We start from the raw sequence: 21,366 nt of genomic DNA on the forward strand, positions 1-21,366 counted from the left end.
TTTCTCCCCTTTTTTCCACTCCCATGACCTCCATGTTAATTCAAACCTTCAGCACTCCTCACCTGCACTAATATAATAGATTCATAATTGGGATCCCTACTTCTTATCTCTCCTTTTCCAGACCAGCTTCTATACAGCTACAACTAATATTTCTAAATCATAGTTATGATCCCTGGCTCATATCCTAGTGCCTCTTGTATGAGATACAAACTCCTCTAGGGGGCAGTTAAAGCCCTCATAATCTATTTTCAATTAATTTTCATAGATTGATTCCATATTCTCCCAACCCATACTCCCATATACTCTATGTTCCAGCCAATAAAGCAGTTAGCCAACTAACAAAGTATTTGTTGAGTCTATAATAGGTTTTAGGATTTTCTGTTTTTGGTAAAGAATACCTTCCACCACTTTGCCTTTATATGAGCTGTCTTCTTTCCTTACCTCTGTCTTTTGGAATTTCTTTCTCCCTTCCAGCCTCAGTTTAAGTGCCACTTTTTATACAAAGTCTTTCCTAATTCCCACTCCTCCACCACTTCAATGCTCTTCCATGTAATTTTATATTTACTTCCTATGTATTTAGTGTTTGCTTATTTGTATGTTATTTTCCCCTTGTCCTTAGAGGGCAGAGACTGTTTGCTTTTGTCTTTATATCCCCAGCCTCTAGCACAAACACTGGTTTGTATTAAATTCTTGTTGACCTATATTGGAATGCTATAATTTTGCTAGAAATTGAGTACCAAACAAAATATCAGAAAGTATCCCTCTTCCTACTAATGCACTGTTAAATGCAGAATCAGAAAATTTCCAGCCTTATAGTAATTCTTAATGTTTATACCAAATAGAGACACAGGTCACTTGGTCTTAGTCATTGGACTTGCTGAACTTCTGAGTTTTTAAGTCCTATGATGACTGTAGATAGTATTATAATTAGAAGTAGTGGAATAAGTCAAGTAGTGGGAATAGGAATAGTAGAAGTAGCTTTCTGTATGTAAGATTTCAGCCATTGGCTAGTGCTTCTTTAAACAAACAGAATTAAAGGTTTTTGTGATTTAAAGAGAAGTAGGATTGTAGAATTATTTAGCTATTGTATTACTATTGACTGATTTCGGAAATGGTATATTTGTTTTCAGTTGGTTTCTTTAGTTACTGCTTTTCATTCTCTCATCTGAGAATGTTGTCTTACAGAGAAAATTGTGCCAGCTAACATTTATAAATAGGGCATAGAAGATTTTACTTGCCTTACCTTGGAATGAACAGTATGATTGGCAAAATAATTTTTAAAGTTGCTGTAATTAGTTAATTCAGTAGATACTTACACATGTAATCTTTTTTAGACACTTTTCTAGTGCTAAAACAAAAATGAAACAATCTATGCCCTGGATAATTTGCATTCTTGGGGGCTTATGAGGTAGGGCATATATACAAATAAGCAACTATAAAATAAAACCTATGTTATATCCCAGGATTGGGTACTAGAAATAGGGCTGAGGGGAATTAGTATAGGGCTTGTGTTGAATTTGGCACTTTAGGTGACCCTTAGACCTCCTGGTTGTTTGCTCCTGGTGAGCTAAAATGTAGCCAAGAAATAGGAAGCTCTTATAAATCAAGTAAGCAATCTAAATCTCCATTGTCGCCATTCAACTTTTTTTCAAAAGAGAAACAGAAAAAGAGAAATATTCCTAAAAAACAACCAAAGATTCTACAGGCCCTTCTGACCATTTCAGGTCCCAGTATGTAAAAGGAAAATGGAAAAAGTATCCTTACTAGGCACTGTCTTCCCTTGGTTAAAAGTGAAAGGAATGTAGTTTTGTGTTGAAATGTCTTCAGTACTGTGGCCATGGCACCATCTTGTGGTTGATGATGTAACTGCATAATTTCTTTTTTCTTCCCTAACAGCTAAAAGTAGAAAAAAAATTTTTTTTTGAAGCAGTGGTTTCAGATAGCAGATTATTAGCTCATTCAGGATGTTAGAAATAGATGTTTTTTTTTTTTTAACCTAGAGTTTATATTTCACTTCTATCCCAGGTCAGTGGTGACTAAATGCTATCATTTTCCTGTTTAGCAAGCAGTCTATGTGATCTGATTGTTAGGCCAGCTCCTAGTGGATAGCTGTCTACATCAGAGAATGGCACTTCTATTGACAGTCTCAGCAGTGAGGCTGAGTAGTCCTGGAAACCCAACTCTTTTCAGACTATTAGAGTTGGTCCCTTAGGTCAGGGTTCAGGGGATGTTGGGGAACAGCTTGAAGTTTTCACTGACACTGCCTGTGCTCTCTTTTTAGGTAGGTGAATAGACAACTTAAGTATCAGACTTCAGGAGAGTGAGACCTGACATTCTGGTACCTTTCACAATCCTGAGGGAGTATAAAGAAGTACAAATATGAAAGCTGAGTCCTCTGATTTTTAGCTTAAGTTGAAAGGACAAGAATTGGTGCATTTGTTTGCTTTCTCATCTAATATTTTTCTTATATTTGAGTATGATTTGGATCTCTTGGCAGAGAGCGAATCTTTCTTGGGATGTAATCATCCCAAGACAGTCACCACAAGTTCTCTTTATTACCAATATAGTGCTCTACCTTTGCTTTTCACCCCAACAGCCATTCTAGAAATGAAATTTGAAGTCAAACTAGATGAAGTCTTTCCCTGAGATCTATTCCTCAGTTTGTTCAATACTTTATTCTTCTTAGTCTTTTATAGTATTTCATTTGTAATGTATATCTTACTCATCCAGTTTATTCCCATCCATTATCTGAGCCTGAAAAGCATATTTTCAGGAGTAAGAGACTCCCATGATAATTACCATTTAAACTTCTTATTTGAAACATTTCCTGTAATGTTTCCTTTGGAAAACCTTAAGGATGCTAGAATATGTTTGATGCTCATCTCTTAATAACTGGTCTAAGACTAGGAACATTTTTCACATAAATTCTTGATAAGCATTTCTCAATTGGCAGATGAAAGTCATCGTCTTTACTTGCTTGGGTGGACTAGTCTTTGACATTTGCCTCTAGTTTCCCAGACTGAACTGAAGCCTTTCATTTAAGAGGAAGTTTTATCTGGTTAAAGTTATTAGGAAATCAGTGTGCATTTGGTATTCTTTGGCTAGATTCTCATTCCAGGCTTCACCTCAGGTACGAGGTCTGCTCACAGAGCCCCCATTAACTTCAAAGGCTAACAAACAAAAGGAATTTTTGGGTGGTGAAGAAGCCGAAAATCTATCCATCAAGCTGTAGTAAATGACTTCAGGGTGCTGATCTGTGTTTATTTCTTTATTTCTGTCATTCTGGTCTCTTGATCCAGGATTCCATAAAGGGGCTGTGCTCCTGACCCATTTCCCTCTCACGTTTATGTGAACATAACAGGAAGTTGTGTTAAATATTTTATTGTTGGCCATATATGCCGTGCTTGAGCTTGACCCTAATAGATTTTCTTCACTTTGGAAGCTGACTTTTTTTTTTTCCAGCCAACTATTTTTATAATGGATGTTAATGGGTTCTAATCATTAGCTTTTGCACAATTGTGGGGTCTACTAATATAAGTTTCATGTCATCTGGATTCAGTTGATGGAATTGAAGCAGTACAGGTTGTTTTATAGATATTGCTCTAGATACTACACATACGTGTATGCACAAGTAAAAATAAATGTAGATATGTATATTCATATGAATATACAAATGACTACATATGAGTATGCTAACATCAATGAAAAATGTGTGCATCTGAATTTTCATCAGAGGCAGCAAGGGTATAGTTGAAAGAACCCATAATTGGGAGACTGAAGACCTAGATTTTTAAGTTTCATTTTACTAACACTTTGATCTCAGGCAAAATCCTCATTCTAGCCTCAGTTTTTTCATTTGTAAAAGGGTCATAACACTACTTGCACTATCTGCCTCATGGGTTATTATGAAAATGCAGTGAGATAACAGAACAGCAATATAGCAAGGGCTTAATAAATGTTTGTTGATGGGCTATCCAAATATATGCTGTTGTTATATTTATTTGCCATACTGGGTATTCCAGAAGTCTTAGTACTTCCTTATGCTACTAAATCTACTAAAACTTAAAACTGAACCAAGTATTTTGGGACACTCTGATTGGTAAATGTATATAATGTTGGACATTAATGTATATTTAATGTATATTGTATTGTATGTATAATAATGTATAATGGTAAATGTATATTTAGTCAGACAATCAACAAACATTTATTAAGCCTTTACTTAGTGTTTCTTAAAACTACACTAACCATAAGAAACTATGTATCTAGTTGTAGATACAGTTAAAATCAGATAAGACCTGACAGTGTCACTTGGCTTATTTGGGGGGATGGGAGGGAGATCCCCTCTTCTGTCCTCACAAGAATTTGTCTTATCAAATAGAAATTAGGAAATATTTTCCAGACAGCAGAAGTTAGTAGCTGGGTTAATTTTTTTTTTTAATAAATTAATTTGGGGGGGGCATTACTCTCTTAGTAGTAGGAGAGGAATTAGGGATGATACTGAGATTATCAATGTGCCCTGTGGTCTTGAAGATGATCCACCTTGATTCTCAAGCTTCTCAAAAATTACTTAGTAATTTGATGGGCTTTTTTCTCTCCCTTTTTCCCCTAGCCATACCTAGGAAGAAAATGAAAGCAGAAAGGCAGTTAGAGGTTTTGCGAGCCTATTATAACGTGTCAGGTACAGATGTGAGTCAAGTGTTCATCACTAGATGGCAGTGTTTGTTTGCACAGCCCCCTTTTTTCTTTTTCTTTTCTCTTTCTCTTTTTTTAACTTTGGTAGTAACTGAAATTACTGCCTCATGAATAAAATATTTCTAGTGGGATTTGCATTTCTATATTGGCTGAAGATACTGTGTTGAATGTTTTATTAACCAGCCCAGTGCAACTGTCAGCCTATTAAAGAGATCCAATGGACCCTGTTTAGATAAATAAACTAAATAAATCCAATTCGTCAAATTGTGTTCCTTGGCTGTTTATTTTCCATTCTTTTGATGTACAGTTTATTTTAAGTTAAAGCCACATTGGTTTAAAAATTAATGGGAAAATGTTATTTGGTGTTTGGAACATGAAGAGACTAATTGCCATAGTCAAAAATAGCCTTGTTTTTAAGGTTAAGTTGTTTGCTCACAAATGGTGAACTTTTTGCTGGTTATTTATAAACTCCCCGTTAGTTGAAAATAGAGTGTGATATTCTGGAAAAACGAATTCTTTCATTGGATTGATCAGACTTCTATTTAATTTTGCTAACAATAATAGTGAAGAGTGATGGTGGTAGTGTTTAATAAGTGTGTGTATAGGAGGTATGTATCCATATGTAACAAATAATATTTAAATTCATGAAGTGGTTGACATACATTATCTCATTTCACTCTTATAACCGGATTGAGGTAAGGCTCTTGTTATTCCCATTTAGAGCCTTGGACTAAGTGCCTTTCATGTGGTCAGATAGCGAGTGTCAGAGATTGAGTTTGAACTTAGGTGTTCCTAATACTGGCTTTCTAATTGTTCCTCATACAAGATATCGCCTGACTGTATTTTCACTGACTATCTTCTATGCCAACAATGTTCCCCTTCCTCTTGGCCTACTCCTTTCTCTGGCTTTTTAAAATTTCACCCAAAGTCACACCATTTACAAGAAGACTTTCTTGGGCCCCTTTTTTTGCTAATGATTTTCCTTTGAGATTTCCTCCTATTTAAACTGTACATATCTTGCATGTACATAGTCATTTGCCTACCCACCAACAAACATTTATCTCCTTGAAGAAAGAGACTGTTTTTGCCTTCCTTGGTATCCTCAGAATTTAGCACAATGCCTGGCACATAGCAAGCCCTTAGGGAATGCTTGTTGAATTGGCTTGACTTAACCCAAGAGTAATACATTATCTAGTATTCCATGCTACTCCATCTATCTTGCTTCTGTACTTGAACAGTTCAAAAGATCCATGGTTTTAGCAGTGTGGATATTTCTTTTACAATGCAGATTGCCAATTCTCAACTTTGGTTCTGATGCTTTAATAGGCGGTTCTATTCATTTTTTATTTCCAAAAAATTCTTTTGCTTAGTGACCAACTTTGTGATGATGATGAATGACCCTGGATTTAGCTAGGCCAAACCTCACAGGATAATGTTTATGGCCTGGTTGATTCTAGAAACTTTGCTTGCTTGCTATAGGATCTGTCAGAGCTTGTGATCTTTGACATCCTTCAAGAACCCAAGGTCAACTTCATGCCATATTGAGTAAAGAGCTAATTTATAAGAAAAGTAATTTATGCATTTGAGTCCTGCTTGTTTCCTATGTGTGAAATTATATTTACTGGGAATGAAATCATTTAATTGATTGAAAAATGACATCTTCTTTATTTTGAGTAATGATTTATTCATATAATATTGAAATATAAAGCTAACATGTCATTGCTAAGTCTTATACTTCCTAGAGCTATGATTTAACCTGTGATTTTATCACACATGGGTTGTTTCTTCTTCTGATGCAAATTGAAATCCCTATGCTCTCTAACTGACAAGATTGCTCAAGTTTCTGAGATTGAAAAGTTTCATCTTCTGTTAGCCAGATTTCTAATGTCATATATCTCCAGACTTTCGACAACAGACACACAACTCACTGCTTTTTCACTGAGTAGAATTATCCAGACCCTATACTGTCCTAGCATAATTTCAGCACCCCGTCAAGAGGACTCAGAATAGGACTTTTATGATGACATTATATGACATTTTTGGACTGCTTAGAGGCTGCTTGGTTCTATAAAAAATAATGCACTCTGTGCTTCCTACCTTCTAGCGATCATGTTGCCATAGTGGGGTTGAGTAGTGGATTTGGCCCCAGAGGGTCTGTGTTTGAATCCTGGCTCTGCTACTATTTGTATCATTGTAGGTAAGTCCCTTTTCCTCTCTAGACCTCAGTTCTCTATTAATGATAAGAGAGGTAGAGCAGATGATAAAGTAAGGTCTTTCTAGTTCTAAATTCTGTATTTCTATCAAGAATCATGTAGAACAAAATAATATATTTTTTTAAGCTCTTTTCTTTGAAATCCTATTGGTTTCATTTTTGTGACTGGCATACTTCTTGTGGGAAACCATGATTAGTAGTGTGATTAGAAATGGAAACATTAATGGCTTGGAGTTTTTGTTCCCCTTTCTTTTTAGTGAGTTTTTTCAATGCACTTTTTACTGTGTACTGATCAGTAACCACATAAAACAAAACAAAACAAATCAAGGATTTATTTAATATGGCTTCCTTTAAGGAGGATTCAACAGGTTCAGATGACTGTGAATTATCCATATAGAAGGTAAAGAGTTTTTTTAGACTTGTGTCATTGTAGTTGAAGATTTTTGCATCACCATTTGTTTCCTTCATATATGGTAAGTCAGATTGGGGAGGGAAAGGTTTAGTGAGAAGGACTTTTCTGATGATTTTTAGGACCCAAGTTTTTGTAGGCCTGTTAGGAAATTAAATATGTACAATCTCATTTATTCCTTAGAATTATACAGTTTGACTTTTTATTCTTTTGCTACCATAGATGGAAAAAAAAAAGCAGTTCTTAAAAAAAAAAACACACAGTAACAAACATTTTGCTCAAATTGCTTTTTTGGCTTTCTTTTCAAAAGTCCATCAGGTCATAGTTTAAAAGCCTTTGCTTAGTATGATCCTGTAATGCATAAGTGTTTTGATGTAGGTTGTCAGGAAGCAAGTGACTATGAAAACAATTAATTTTATAAATTCTTATGGCCCTAACCCTCTACAATGTGGCAGAAGCCTTTATGGGTTATATCCTATTAGGATAAATTTTTAGAGGGCATACGAATTTTATTATACTGAAATTTTCTTGTAGCAAATATTTATTTATTTTTAGCTTTTTATTTTCCAAATATATGCATAGTTTTCAACATTCACCGTTGCAAAACTTTATATTCCAAATTTTTCTCCCTTCATTCCTCCCCACTTCCTCTAGACAGCAAGTAATTCAGTATAGGTTAAACATGTGCAATTCTTCTCTACATATTTCCACAAATATGCTGCACAAGAAAAATCAGATCAAAAAGGGAAAAATTGAGAAAGAAAAAAAAATTAAGCAAACAGCAACAAAAAATTTGATGAAAATACTGTTATGATCCACATTCAGTCCCTACAGTCCTTCTTTCTCTGAGTGCAGATGGTTCTCTCTATCATAAGTCTTTTGGAATTGGCCTGAATCACCTCATTGTTGAAAAGAGCCATGACCATTGGAGTTGATCATCTCATAATCTTCTTGTACACCAAATATTTTTTGAAGTTAAGTAGTCCATCAGAAGAGATTTAAAAATATTTTCTTACTTTTTGACCTGGAACTGAATTAGGGCTCTGAAAGAAGGAATTCATATTTAATTTTTTAAAAACTTTTATTTCGTGACATTGTCATTGTCTTGAAATGACTAACTATGGTACTGCAGTGATTTTTCTTTAAAACTTTTCTAATGTTTAAAATGATAATTTTCATTGTTGATATATCATCTAAATGTCTTAAACTATCTGTATTTTGATACTGGTAACAAGACATTACCTAAATACGATAAATATACAAATGCTTTGAGAAATGTTAAGAGGTACACATGATAGAAGATGGGGGTAGGATCTTGTGATTGAAATGCCTAGCAATGCATTCAGGGACTAGAACATGAAACCTCAAATCCCCTTCTCAGTTTGAATCTACTATTTGTTTATTTATTTATTTTTTCATTTGTGGTTCCTTTGCCCTCTACACATAGTGGTTCTACCTTCTTTCCAATCTGAGATGGACAATCTAAGTGTTGTGTTGATTTTCATAAAATGTAAAAACACCTAGAAAAAGATCTTTGGGATTTTAGATGTATTCTCTGTGGAAAATCTGTGGGAGAACAAGGAGAATTTGCCTAGAGTGAGAAAGCATTTATTGATTGATTGTGATCTACACACCCAGGAAATATTGACTGTTCTATTTTGTGAGAGAACTCTTCTTAAGTCATTTTCAAGTTGACAACAGACTAGTTTTTCTTAATCTTTATCTTGGTTACAAGATGTTTTACTCCTTCACAGTCGTTAAAATTAGCTAGAAATATATTTTCCTAGGTTTTTTGAGGGTGTTGTATTTCTTAGTGTTTAAATGTACTACAAATGAGGTATGCAATGATTAAGATGTGCTAGTAGAGAAAGACAATATTTTTGGAGAGATGTAACATATTTATAATGATTTAATAGTTTTTAAATAATCCAAGTCATTTAGAACTTTAAATAAATCTATCAAATGCCCATCTTTGGGGATTTTCTTCTTAGCCTGAGATTTGGAGGAATGAAATGAAAACCTCTTTTCTCTAGATCTGCTAATATACATGATACTGTTCTGGTTTGTAATCTTTCTTCTGACTCTTCCTTCTCCACCCCTCAGTTTCCCTCATCCTAAAAAGCAGGATACTTTGGGAATTAGTAGTTGGAATTGTTGAGTAGTTAAGAGATTAACTGGCTTATTTCCTTTTTTCTACCCTTTTAGTCTTACTATTTTACTCACATTCCTATTAAAAGCCATTCTGTTTAACACAGCCAAGTGTTTCTCAAGAAAATAGAATCATTTCCTAAAGTTAGTATATGATGTAGTAGATTAATTGATCACTTTAGAAAGATAACTTAAAGCTTGCCCATTATAATTGGTTTTCATTCCCCAATATTAAATAAGTAAATAGAAGATGTGGTGCCTAAATCTGAGATCATATCATAAGTGAAATGTAATCATAAATCTTTGATATAGTCTTAATCGTACATATATTTTTATGCTTATCTATTACATTAATCAACTCCTCGCAAGTGATACTAGAAGCAAAATGAAGGAAATTAAAATTCTCTAAATAAATTAATAAATCAGTTGATCTCCTGGGTTAGTAAAAGAGTATTCATTTACAAAAGTTGGGAAAGGTTAGTTTATACTACAATACCTAAAAGTTATGATTAATGTCCTCAAGGAATTGGTTATGTTACTTTTTTCAAATATGTAATTAAAATTTTTTATTACACTGTCTTAGCCTGAAAATGTTATTTCTGATAAACAAAAGCATACATCTACTCTGGACATAAGGATATACTAAAGAACTGGAATTAATATGGCTAAAGTTAAAACAATTTCAGTCAAACCATTACTGATAAAATAAATACCCTTCTACTTCAAATGAATTTCTACTTCAAAAACAAATAAAGAGGGTGTTTGACTGTTGATGTGGAATAACATTTGGAAGAAAAGAATGAAACAGGTGGTGAGAGTCTTTTTCCTTCAATGAAACGATCATTACTTTGGGAGGCTTGGTGCTGTTTAGATACTGGAAATTGACATTTTTTAATCAGCGGAAGTATTGACTTCCATATGGTTTGGAATAATATTTTTCCCTTCAAATCATTGTGCCCATAAAAAAAAAAAAAGAAAGTCAACATGTGAGAAATGCTGGCAAAATCCAGTATATTATATGATATTTATCTTTTTGCTTATTACATATTAAAATATTTTAAATATAAATTTGCTGATAATCTGAAATTAATTTGCTGATAAATACCCTTTGATGGTTTTTTAAAAATAGAGCTACATCCTTTTAGTTTGCTTGTTGTTTGAGAATCAGAACCAGAAATTTAAAAACAAAAAAACAAAGTCTAGACTTCTTATTGTTAGCCAAAAATTAACTACATTATGCTTTTGGTCTCTTACCTTAAACCAGTGCCAATGGACCTTCTTCATGTGAATTTTCCATTTCTTGATATGCAGTTTTTGGCTGCCTTAAAAGCAGACACTCCATTTCCCTTAATGAAAGTTAACAAAAGTTGTTTGTGTGTTCAATTGGGAAGATGTTTTTTTTTGGTGTGTGTGTGTGTGTGTGTGTGTGTTTTTTCCCCTCTCACTACTATGACAAAGCTGTTAGTAACTTCTTGCTTTTTCTTGCACATAGAATGTCCAGAAATCTCCAGTAATCTCTAAACAGAAAGGAAAAAGCACTAGATGTGATAGATAAATAGAATTCTGTTATGGTCAACATCTTCATTGATCTCTACAGAAATTGCTCTTTGCCTCCCTTGTGTCAGTACTTTCTCTTGGCAGTAAGCCTAGTGAATTTGGAGCAGAGAGAAAGAGAGAAAATCCACTTGGTTCCAAATGATGATAGCTGTGCATTTGTGCAGGGGGTGAAGGAAGAAATCTTACAACTTGATAGTAGAATTACTAGAGGATTTCTTTTTCTTTTCTTTTCTTTTTTTTTAAAGAAGTAGGATAGGATTATAGAGGTAGAGAATTGGAAGTTTCTTTTGTGGTAAAATTGGACATTTTCTAACTTATTATAACTTAAAGTTTATGTCAATTTGCTAGTGATATATATGAAATCATAAAGTCATTTTTTAAATTGTTAGTCTACAGAAATTTTAAAAAGACACTGATTTGTGGTATGTGCCAAACACTACTATTTTAAAACTGTGTCATTCAAAGTAAGATAATTGAGTCTTTTTTTCTAAAATTTCTTTATGTACTTCACTGAAATTTTTTGATTGATCAATATTTTGTCCAATTTCTTCCTAAATTAGACATTTTTGTACATTTCAAAAATTTTCATTAAAATTCTCTAAATCCTGAAAAAATAGAACCCAAGAAAATAGAATTATCTGTGCATATAAACTTAAACAAGTTTTTGCCAATGAGGGGACAGTGAGGGTGGAAAGGGAACAGATATTAATCAAGGCTTGCTATGTGCCAGGATTGTACTAAGCACTTCACATTGTACTAAGCTCAAATAGTATCTCATTTGATCAGGGACAAGGATATTGTATTTACCTTTCTAGTCTTTTTACATCTTGCACTTCACTTCCCTTTCACTACCTCAGAATCCTAGTACTCACATATGTGAGTGACATTGACCTTCTTGATTGTTCCCAAAATAAAACACTCCATTTCTTCAACTCTATTTCCCAATTCTGATTTTCTCTGTCTCCCTCATGTTTAGAATGTTTCCCAACCCTCATCTCTACTTCTTGGCTTCTCCCAAATTCTAGCTAAAATGCAACCTTTTACAAGAATGCTTTCCCAAGTTTCCTTAATTCTAAAACCTTCCTTCTATATATTATTTCCAATTTATCTTGTTTTATAGCATGTTTGTACATAATTGTTTGCATGTTTTCTTCCCCTTTAGATTGTGAACACCTTGAAAATGGACTGTCATTTTACCTTTCTTTGCATTTTTAGTATTTAGCACAGTTCCTGGCACATAGTTGGCACTATTTATTGTGCCAATAATTATTTATTGGTGACTAACTGAGAAGGTATTCTATCATCCTACTTTTAATCAGAGACTGCTTTTGACAAATGGTACTCTATGATTGTTATGATAGAGAAGGCCCCACAGATGGATGGATGGAATGAACATTTATTTTTATTATTTTCTTTTTCTGAGGCAGCAATTAGGGTTAAGTGACTTGCCCAGGGTCACACAGCCAGGAAGTGTTAAGTGTCTGAGAACAAATTTGAACTCAGGTCCTCCTGACTTAAGGACTGGTGCTCTGTCCATTACACTAACTAGCTGCCCTTAAATAAATAAGAATTTATTTAGCACATACTATATGCCAGGTACTGTGAATGAAATTTATAAATATTGTCTCATTTGATCCTCGTAACAACCTGGTTGGAGAAATTGAGACAGATAGAGGTTACAGGTAATATATGTCTAAGATTGAATTTTAACCTACCTGTTTTTGACTTAAAGCCCAATGCTCTTTCCACTGTGCCACTTAGCTATATCACAGATGCCAAAGTAGTTCAAATAGTTATTGAAAATGTGCCTTATTTTGGAGTTTCCTTCAAATAATCCTCTTATGGTTTCGTCATGCAATAGAGGTAACATTGGGCTTTTGAGGGGCAACTGGAATGCTAGAAAGGCCTCAAGTAGGTTATGAATTCTATAGATCATAGATGCATGGGAAAAAATTCTAAGAACAAAAACATTTTAACTATTTTATATCAGAGGTTTTTTCCTGAAGATTAATTTTTGTGCTGCTATAATTAATGATGTGAATATTGATAAATAGCTATATTTTCCTACAACTATAATATAGATCGATGTTTTTCACGAGTCAATTTTAAGATGCCCCTTAGAAATCATTATTTTCCAATATTTAGTCATGTAAAAATGTTCTAGATCATTATTGGTTAGAGAAATGAAATTTAAGCAACTTTGAGATAATCATTTTACATTTACCAGATTGGCTAAAATGATAGAAGGGGAAAGTGACAAATGTTGGAAAGAGTGTTGAAGAATTGGGACAGTGTGGTGATGGAATTGTATACTGATCCCTTCATTCTGGAGATCATTGTGGAAGTAATGCCTAAAGAGTTATTAAGTTGCCTATGTCTTTTGACCCAGTTATATCACTATTTGGCCTATTTCCAAAGATAATTAGGGGAAAAGGAGAAGAACCTATATGTTTTAAAATATTCATAGCAGTTCTTTTTGTTTTGGCAAAGAAATGGAAATTTCAGGGCTGCCTAAGAGGTGGGGAATGATTGAACAAGTTGTGGTATATGATTGGGATGGAATGTTACTGTGATATAAGAAATGATGAGCTCAGTGATCTTAGAAAAACATGGAAATAATTACATGAAACAATGAAGAGTGAAATAAGCAGAACCAAGAAAATACCGTATATAGTAACAAGAGTATTGCTTTAAGAATGACTGAGCGAATAAATTATTTTGTGTATTATAAATACCAAATTAACTATAAAATACATGTGAAGAAGATGTATAGAGAAAGAAGTGATAAGTAGAAGAATGTATAGAATAATTTTAATATACACATATATATAAACATATGTATAATGTAGCATCTCTTTAGGGGTGAAGAGGAGAATTCTGTATATTTGGAAGAAATAGACTTTCAATTTCATATACAATCTTATTTTATTGTGCTTTGTCATGGAAATGCTTGTTTTATTCTAAAAATTAAATTTTAAAAAAGAAGTCACTGTTTTCAAAGTATGGAAAGCACTAATAACACTTTTGTAATACTTGTTTTGAAATGCTTTGTCTCCTAGAATCCACCATTTTGAAAACTGGCTTCTAAATCATGAACCACCAACCTTTCTGATTTTGCTACTATTTAAGTATCTCATGAAGGTCCCCATTGGACCTGAAACCCAGACAAAGAAGAGACAAAAAGAAAAAAAAGGGCAGATAAAGCAAAAGGAAAAGAGAGAAACCAAAAAAGACAGGCAAGGATAGAGAAAGGATATATGCATATATTGGGCAGGGTTATCCCAATACCAACCATGTTTACATACCATTATTATGTCTAAGTACTTTTTAGGAATTATCTTCCTATCTTTTATGGTATTTGCTATTGTTTTGTAGTATTGTTAGCACTTAGAAAATATATTTTAAAATAGCATGATGCTGATAATAAAATTAAATTTGCAAAAGAAATTTTTACCAACATCTGTGTATATAAAAATAAATTCACTTATAATGGGAGCTGTTATTTCTATGCATATAGGTCAATGGATATCACAAAGCCTGTGAATATGATTGTGTTTTTGCAAAAAATACTGCCAAATTAGATATCTTTTCTTTTCCTAATTTAGCAGGTATTAGTTGTTAGGATGCAGGATATGCTGCCCTTTATAGGTAAGTAGTTGAAGAAATTGCCTATTATTCTGAATATTAAAGAGCTATGGTATTTAGATGAAGGTAATGGTGGATGGAAGGCATTTTTATTTTGATCTATGATGACTATTGCTTAAGATTGAAGAAAATTGATCTTCAGGACATGAATGGCAAATCTAATTAAAGACCTAAAAGAAAATGATGGATAGCTTAAATGTGTGTGTGTGTGTGTGTGTGTGTGTGTACAATGTGTGTGTGTATATATATGTATATATGTGTGTGTGTGTGTGTGTGTGTATTTATCATATGAGCTTTGAGAAATTTAAACTGAGAGAACTCACAGAGATCTCTAACCTATTTGTGTTTTAACATATATTGGAGAATGATTAAAAGAAAATTCTTTGAGATACTCTTTGAAATGAAAATGAGTACCCCACTAAAAAAAGATATTCATACAGATTAGCCAGAGAAAAACGGAATTATCATTCACTGAGTCATCTCATGCATTTAAGTGAAAGAAAATTTTTTTTATTGTGGTAAAATCAACTTTAACTCCCACTTCAAATGAGTGAACAACAAAAATAACCTTCTCGCTTGGGTGGTGGTTGTGATGAAAATGCTTTGTAAGACTTAAAGCAATGTATGAATGTCCTCCTATTTCAACAGCTCAACATTCACTTTCTTTTCCTAACTGACTTCAATCTATAATTATTTTCTTCTTTGAATTTCCTATATACTGCCTGCGTCTCTCACTTTCTCTCTTGTTTATATGTTATGTTTAGAATGATTCTTTAATTGATTCTCATATTTATGTTTTGATAATACATTTATATCATAAACTCTTTAAGATTAGGGATTGAATCTTCAATCTTTATGTTCACCATTGTGCTAATAATTTCTGAATATATCAGTTGCTCAGTGTCTTGTTTGCTATTAGTTTGAATCATGAGACCATCAGTTTAAAGTTTGAAATATATTGCCTTGCTTAAAGGGAACACTGCTATGGGAAGAATAGTTAACAATTGGCAGTATGCTTGTGAGAAATGTTTTCTAAGTTGAATCTACTGTGAACTGTATGAATTTCTGTTTAACTTAGTTCAGTGAAACAATGATGCATGCATTTAAATATGCATTTACTCTATCCTGACTACTTTTACATTTCTTAGACCCGAGAATTAAGATGCTTTAGGAATGAGATTTCTGAAATGCACCATTGAGTACATCCTTTCAGAAATAGCCATGTAAAGAGAAACATGACATATTCATTGGCAGGGATAAGCCGATAAACACAATTTGATGTAGAATGCCGGCAAATATTTCAATAACTTTTTGACATTTTCCTGTAGTCCTTATTTACCTTATCAATAGTTGTAGTGACATGTGATTGTCAACTTTTTATATTAAAACCAAACTAATAAATTAAACATGTTGTGTTTACACCTGATGAAAGCTGATGTTTCCGAAGGGTGTTAAAATATACTGACAGGTCCTGTTCATAAGCTCCTTTGGTATAAATATGTAGATGACATCTTTAGATATTGTTTGTATGTAGGCTGATAGGCAGGAAGCGTTGACAATGTAACAAATGCAAATGTCAACCCCACAATTTAACCTTTCTGTGTAGGAAAAGATGTTAGTTTTAAGTTACATGTATCTTTTAACTTTATTTCAAAGTTTGTTTTTTTTTTTTCTGAGCCTGTTATCATTGCTGTTTCATGTGCCACTGAAAGAAACCGCTGCAATAAGAAAGATTTGCACTTAAGAGCCTTTCTCTGTAGTGATCTGACTTAAATGACTATAGCTGCATGTAGATTGTTTACTAATTCTTTTTATTTCCGCTTTCTTTTTGTATCCCTTGACTCATTCTTTAGCATTCTCCTGGTTTAACTATACAAGCTATATATAGGGCTTGTAAGGGTGCCCAAAGGCACAATTACAAGATTTCCCCTATGCTTTGTGTCAGAGTCATTGCTGTAATAATGCACTTTTGTTACATCTGTGCCAGGATGGAGCTATACAAGTGCCATGCTACTGCTTTTTAGGTAATTTAATGGCTCTTTGAATATGACCCATAATCTTACGTTTTCTCACTGTATTCTTTTCTTTTTATTTATTTATTTTTAATAACTTTTTATTGATAGAACTCATGCCAGGGTAATTTTTTACAGCATTATTTCTTGCACTCACTTCTGTTCCGATTTTTCCCCTCCCTGCCTCCACCCCCTCCCCCAGAGGGCAAGCAGTCCTTTACATGTTGAATAGGTTACAGTATATCCTAGATACAATATATGTGTGTAGAACCGAACAGTTTTCTTGTTGCACAGGGAGAATTGGATTCAGAAGGTATAAATAACCCGGGAAGAAAAACAAAAATGCAAGTAGTTTATATTCATTTCCCTCACTGTATTCTTTTCTATTTGTTTTTGCTTAAGGAGAAACAGATCTCTCCCAAAATTTTGTGATTTGTCTATGTACTTTTTAGAAACCAAGAAAAACCTCTAATCTAGCCAGTATTTCCCAAGATCCTAAGGTTTAAAAAAGGCTACCTAATAAAAGAATTTAGTACTAAAAAGAAAAAAAAGGGTAAAAGCAAATAAGTAATGAATTGGGGAAAGTATCAGAGAACAAAAAATCTTTAATGTCTGTGCATGGACTTACCCAAAGATATGACTAGTTTCTTCCTTTGCATTGTTTCCTTGAACACCACTTTAAGTCAAGGCATATCCCATTCTAGCCTCTTGGAAGCAACAGACAACTTATTTTCCTTACTCTCTTTCTCATCTTACTTTGATTTAGTATGTTAAGAGTTGCTAAAGCCAAGTTTCCTCAAATATTTTCATGATGACTCTTAAAGAACCTGCAATGATTTCCCATTAGCTAATGAGTCCAGATGAGTGAATTCAGATCTAGCTTCAAATACTTGCTAGTTGTGTGATTCTGGCAAGTCACTTAACTTTTGTTTGCCTCAGTTTTCTTATAACTGTAAAATGGGGATAATAACAGCTCCACCTAGGATTGGGGTGAGGATCAAATGAGATAACATATAGATTTGGTGCTATATAAATGCTAGCTTCCTCCTACTCCTCCTTTTCCTCCTTCTCTAGATTCTCTCCCACCATCTCAACAACCCAATTTCTTATGATTTGCTTTCACAGACACTTTACCCAATCATTCTGCCATGTCATAAAACTTTGCTTTGTTCTTGTTCTTTTTATATAGCATGTCTTTCTCCTTCTCCCATTTATGAGGCTTCAACTTATAGTTGAACCTTCCAAATCAGTCTTTCAGAACTGATCACATTAAGCATTCATTCCTCTGTTTAGTATTATTTTAGTATGTTACTTACTTGAAAGAAAAAAAATGACAGTTTTCCCCTAAAATTATAAAAATAATTTTAAATCCATATACAAATTCATCGTAAAAGTCTCTATAGCAACTAACAATTTTAATTTTTGCCTTGAGGCTCATGGGATGGACTGTGTGGAAAGGGAAAAAGTAGTTATCCTCCTCCTTGGTAATTTTGGGCTCTGTATTATCAAAGGGATGTTCTATTTCTGGGACCTTTATTAAGCCTTTTCTTACCATACTGTTCCAGAATGATTTCTTCCTCCTTCACAATCATGTAGTATTCATCATTATCATTCACTTGACACATAGAATTTTAAAATGTGAGAACCAAAAGGACTTTAGAGATAATCCATCCAATCTTATTTTACAAATAAGGCCCACAGAAGGGAAATAACTTACAAAATGGGACCTTAAAATTTGCTACTTTGATTTTAAGTTTTGTCAAACAAACTAGATGGTAAATACTTGTATGTAAGAGACAAATGTAGTATTTGATTGTGCTACCTTAATCACAATGCTATACACATAATTAAGTGCTTAATAATATAAGAGACCTTTTGAAAAAAAATGTAATTTTGACAGGTGGATATGACAAAGAGACTCATTCCTGGTATGAGAATAATGGAAGAGGTTATGTTGAGTTTGGGGAACAACTAGGCATTGAATTTTATTAAAAGATAAAAATGTATAAAAGGGAGTAATATGAAATAAAGATAGAAAATTAGATTGAGACAGATTGTGAAGGAATTCACTGATAGCTTAAGGAATTTATATTTTATCCCAAGTTAACAGTTAACCACTATATTTTTTGATGGATACTAGTACTGCTTTTCTTTTTTGTAGTGAATTTTTTTCAGATTTGTATTGCTTCTCCTATTGATAAATGGTCAAAGGATATGAACAGACTTTTCAAATGATGAAATTAAAGCCATCTATGTTTATATGAAAAAATTCTCTAAATCACTATTGATTAGAGAAATGAAAATTAAAACAACTCTGAGACATCACCTCATATCTTTCAGATTGGCTAAGACAATAGGAAAAGATAATGATAAATGTTGGAGAGATGTGGGAAAACTGGGACACTAATGCATTATTAGTAGAGTTGTGGACTGATCCAACCATTCTGGAGATCAGCTATGCCCAAAAGACTAGTAAACTGCACATACTCTTTGATCCAGCAGTGCCACTACTGGGTGTATATCCCAAGGAAATCATAAAGGAGGAGAAAGGACCACATGTGCAAAATTTGTAGCAGCTCTTTTTGTGGTAGTAAAGAATTGAAAATCAATAGATACTCATAAATTGGGGAATGACTGAACAAGTTGTGGTTTATGAAGGTAATGGAATATTAATGTACCATTAAAAAATGACAACACACTGATTTTAGAAAGGCCATGAAAGATTTACATGAATTGATGCTGAATGAAACAGACAGAACCAGGAATACATTGTACACAATAACAACAAGAATGTGCTATGATCAACTACGGGTTCTTCTCAGTAGTTTAGTGATCCAAAGCAATCCCAATAAACTTTGGACAGAAAATGCCATCTACATATAGAAAAAGAACTAAGGAGACACATTGTCTCCTTATCATGCCATGTTCACTTTTTTTTTCGTTTTGTTTTTTTTTAATCTCTCCCATAGGTTTTCCCTATTGCTCTGATTTTTCTCTCCCAACATGATTCATAAAGCAATGTGTGTTTTAAAAAAATTAAATTAAAAATAAAATAAAATCTTTTGACACCTGCAAAAAAAAAAAAACTGTTTGTAGAACTCCATCTTCTGTATTCCTGACATAGATCATAATGTGTGTGTGTGTGTGTGTGTGTGTATTATATATATATATATATATATATATATATATATATATATATATATATACATATATATAGATGCTTTTCTTAGAGGGATTATGAACTTCTATGAACTAACTTGTACTGTATCTTAGATGACATCTGTCATTGAACACCTACTAGGACATCTTGGTAGGTTCTATAGAGCTTACTCCTTTATGGCAGAATCACAAAATCACAGGGTTCAGAAGTTGGAAGTGGTCTTAATGGTCATGTAGATCAACCAGTAGTCAGCCAATAAACATTTTTAAAGTACTCACTGTGTTCCAGGCATTGTGCTAAGCACTGAGGAAAGGTGGTTGTTCTTCATTCTCAAAGAGGATCAAAATGACATCACTATGTAGAATCACGTTACAGTGCGACTGACTGTGACTGATCAGACCAGTACAAGCTTGGAATGCTCAGCCACAGGTTGGACACAAATAGTCTCTGAATATTTGGGGTAGATTTTCCAATATTGCATATCTCATGTTTCTTCTGAGCTAATTCGATTCTGTTTTGCTCATAGAGCACAGCACCTTCTGAAGAGGGCATGCCATACAAGCATTCCTGTGCTACTGTCTCCCATGTCATACAATCAGTTTTAAAGTTCTTAAGAGAGATCTTGAGGGTATCCTTTTATTGGATTTTTGACATTTTGTGAGACCTTGCCTTGTTTGAGTTCTTCCTAAATAATATTTTTGGCAAATGTACTTTTGGCATTCGAACAATGTGGCCAGCCCAACGGATTTGTGCTCTCATAAATAGAGTTGGAATGGTTAGAAATTTAGTTTAAAAAAAGGACCTCAGTGTCTCGTATGTCATACTGACAGGTGATCTTCAGAATCTTCCTAAGACAATTCAAATGGAAGCAATTCAATTTCCTGGTGCTGATATATTATCTAGATTTCACAGATGTATAATAAGGTCAGCATAAAGCTCTGTAGACCTTTAATTTAGTATCAATCTAATATCTCTCCTCTCCCACACTTTCCTTTGGAGTCATCCAATCACTGAGCTAGCTTTCATTATCAATGTGCACACCTTTGGAAAATATACTGCCAAGGTAAGAGAACTTATCCACAGCATTCAAAACCTCACTATTTTTTGCAACTGATGGTTTCATGTATAGATAGTGTGGTAGGTGATAGAGGACCTGTTTTTTCTTGGTGTAAATTGTTAGGCTAAAATTAGCACAAGTGTCAGAAAACTGACCCATACTTTATTGCATTTCAGCTTTGGAGACTACATTGAGTGCACAATCATCTGAAATAAAAAATCATACATAACATTCCCTTCACTTTAGTTTTAGTTTGTGATCTTTTCAAATTGAAGAATATACTATCAGTGAACAGCCGACTTTAATTCCATGTTTGTCCTCATTGAAGGCATTTGATAATATGGCTGAAAACATCATGCTAAAAAGCATGGGAGCAAGCACATGGCCTTGTTTCACTTCATAAGTCACTGGGAAAGCTCAAGAGCATTATGGGCAAGCATGCCATCATGAAATTGGTGTACTATGCTGATG

At 33.6% G+C, this 21,366-nt stretch overlaps 1 protein-coding gene across 4 annotated transcripts in view; it reads left to right on the forward strand.

The window, feature by feature from the left end:
* VTI1A (vesicle transport through interaction with t-SNAREs 1A) overlaps positions 1-21,366 on the forward strand; it is a 424,902-nt gene that overhangs the window by 29,995 nt on the left and 373,541 nt on the right. The window lies entirely within an intron of this gene.

This window comes from Antechinus flavipes, chromosome 2, assembly GCF_016432865.1.
Source record: "Antechinus flavipes isolate AdamAnt ecotype Samford, QLD, Australia chromosome 2, AdamAnt_v2, whole genome shotgun sequence".
Lineage (NCBI taxonomy): Eukaryota > Metazoa > Chordata > Mammalia > Dasyuromorphia > Dasyuridae > Antechinus > Antechinus flavipes.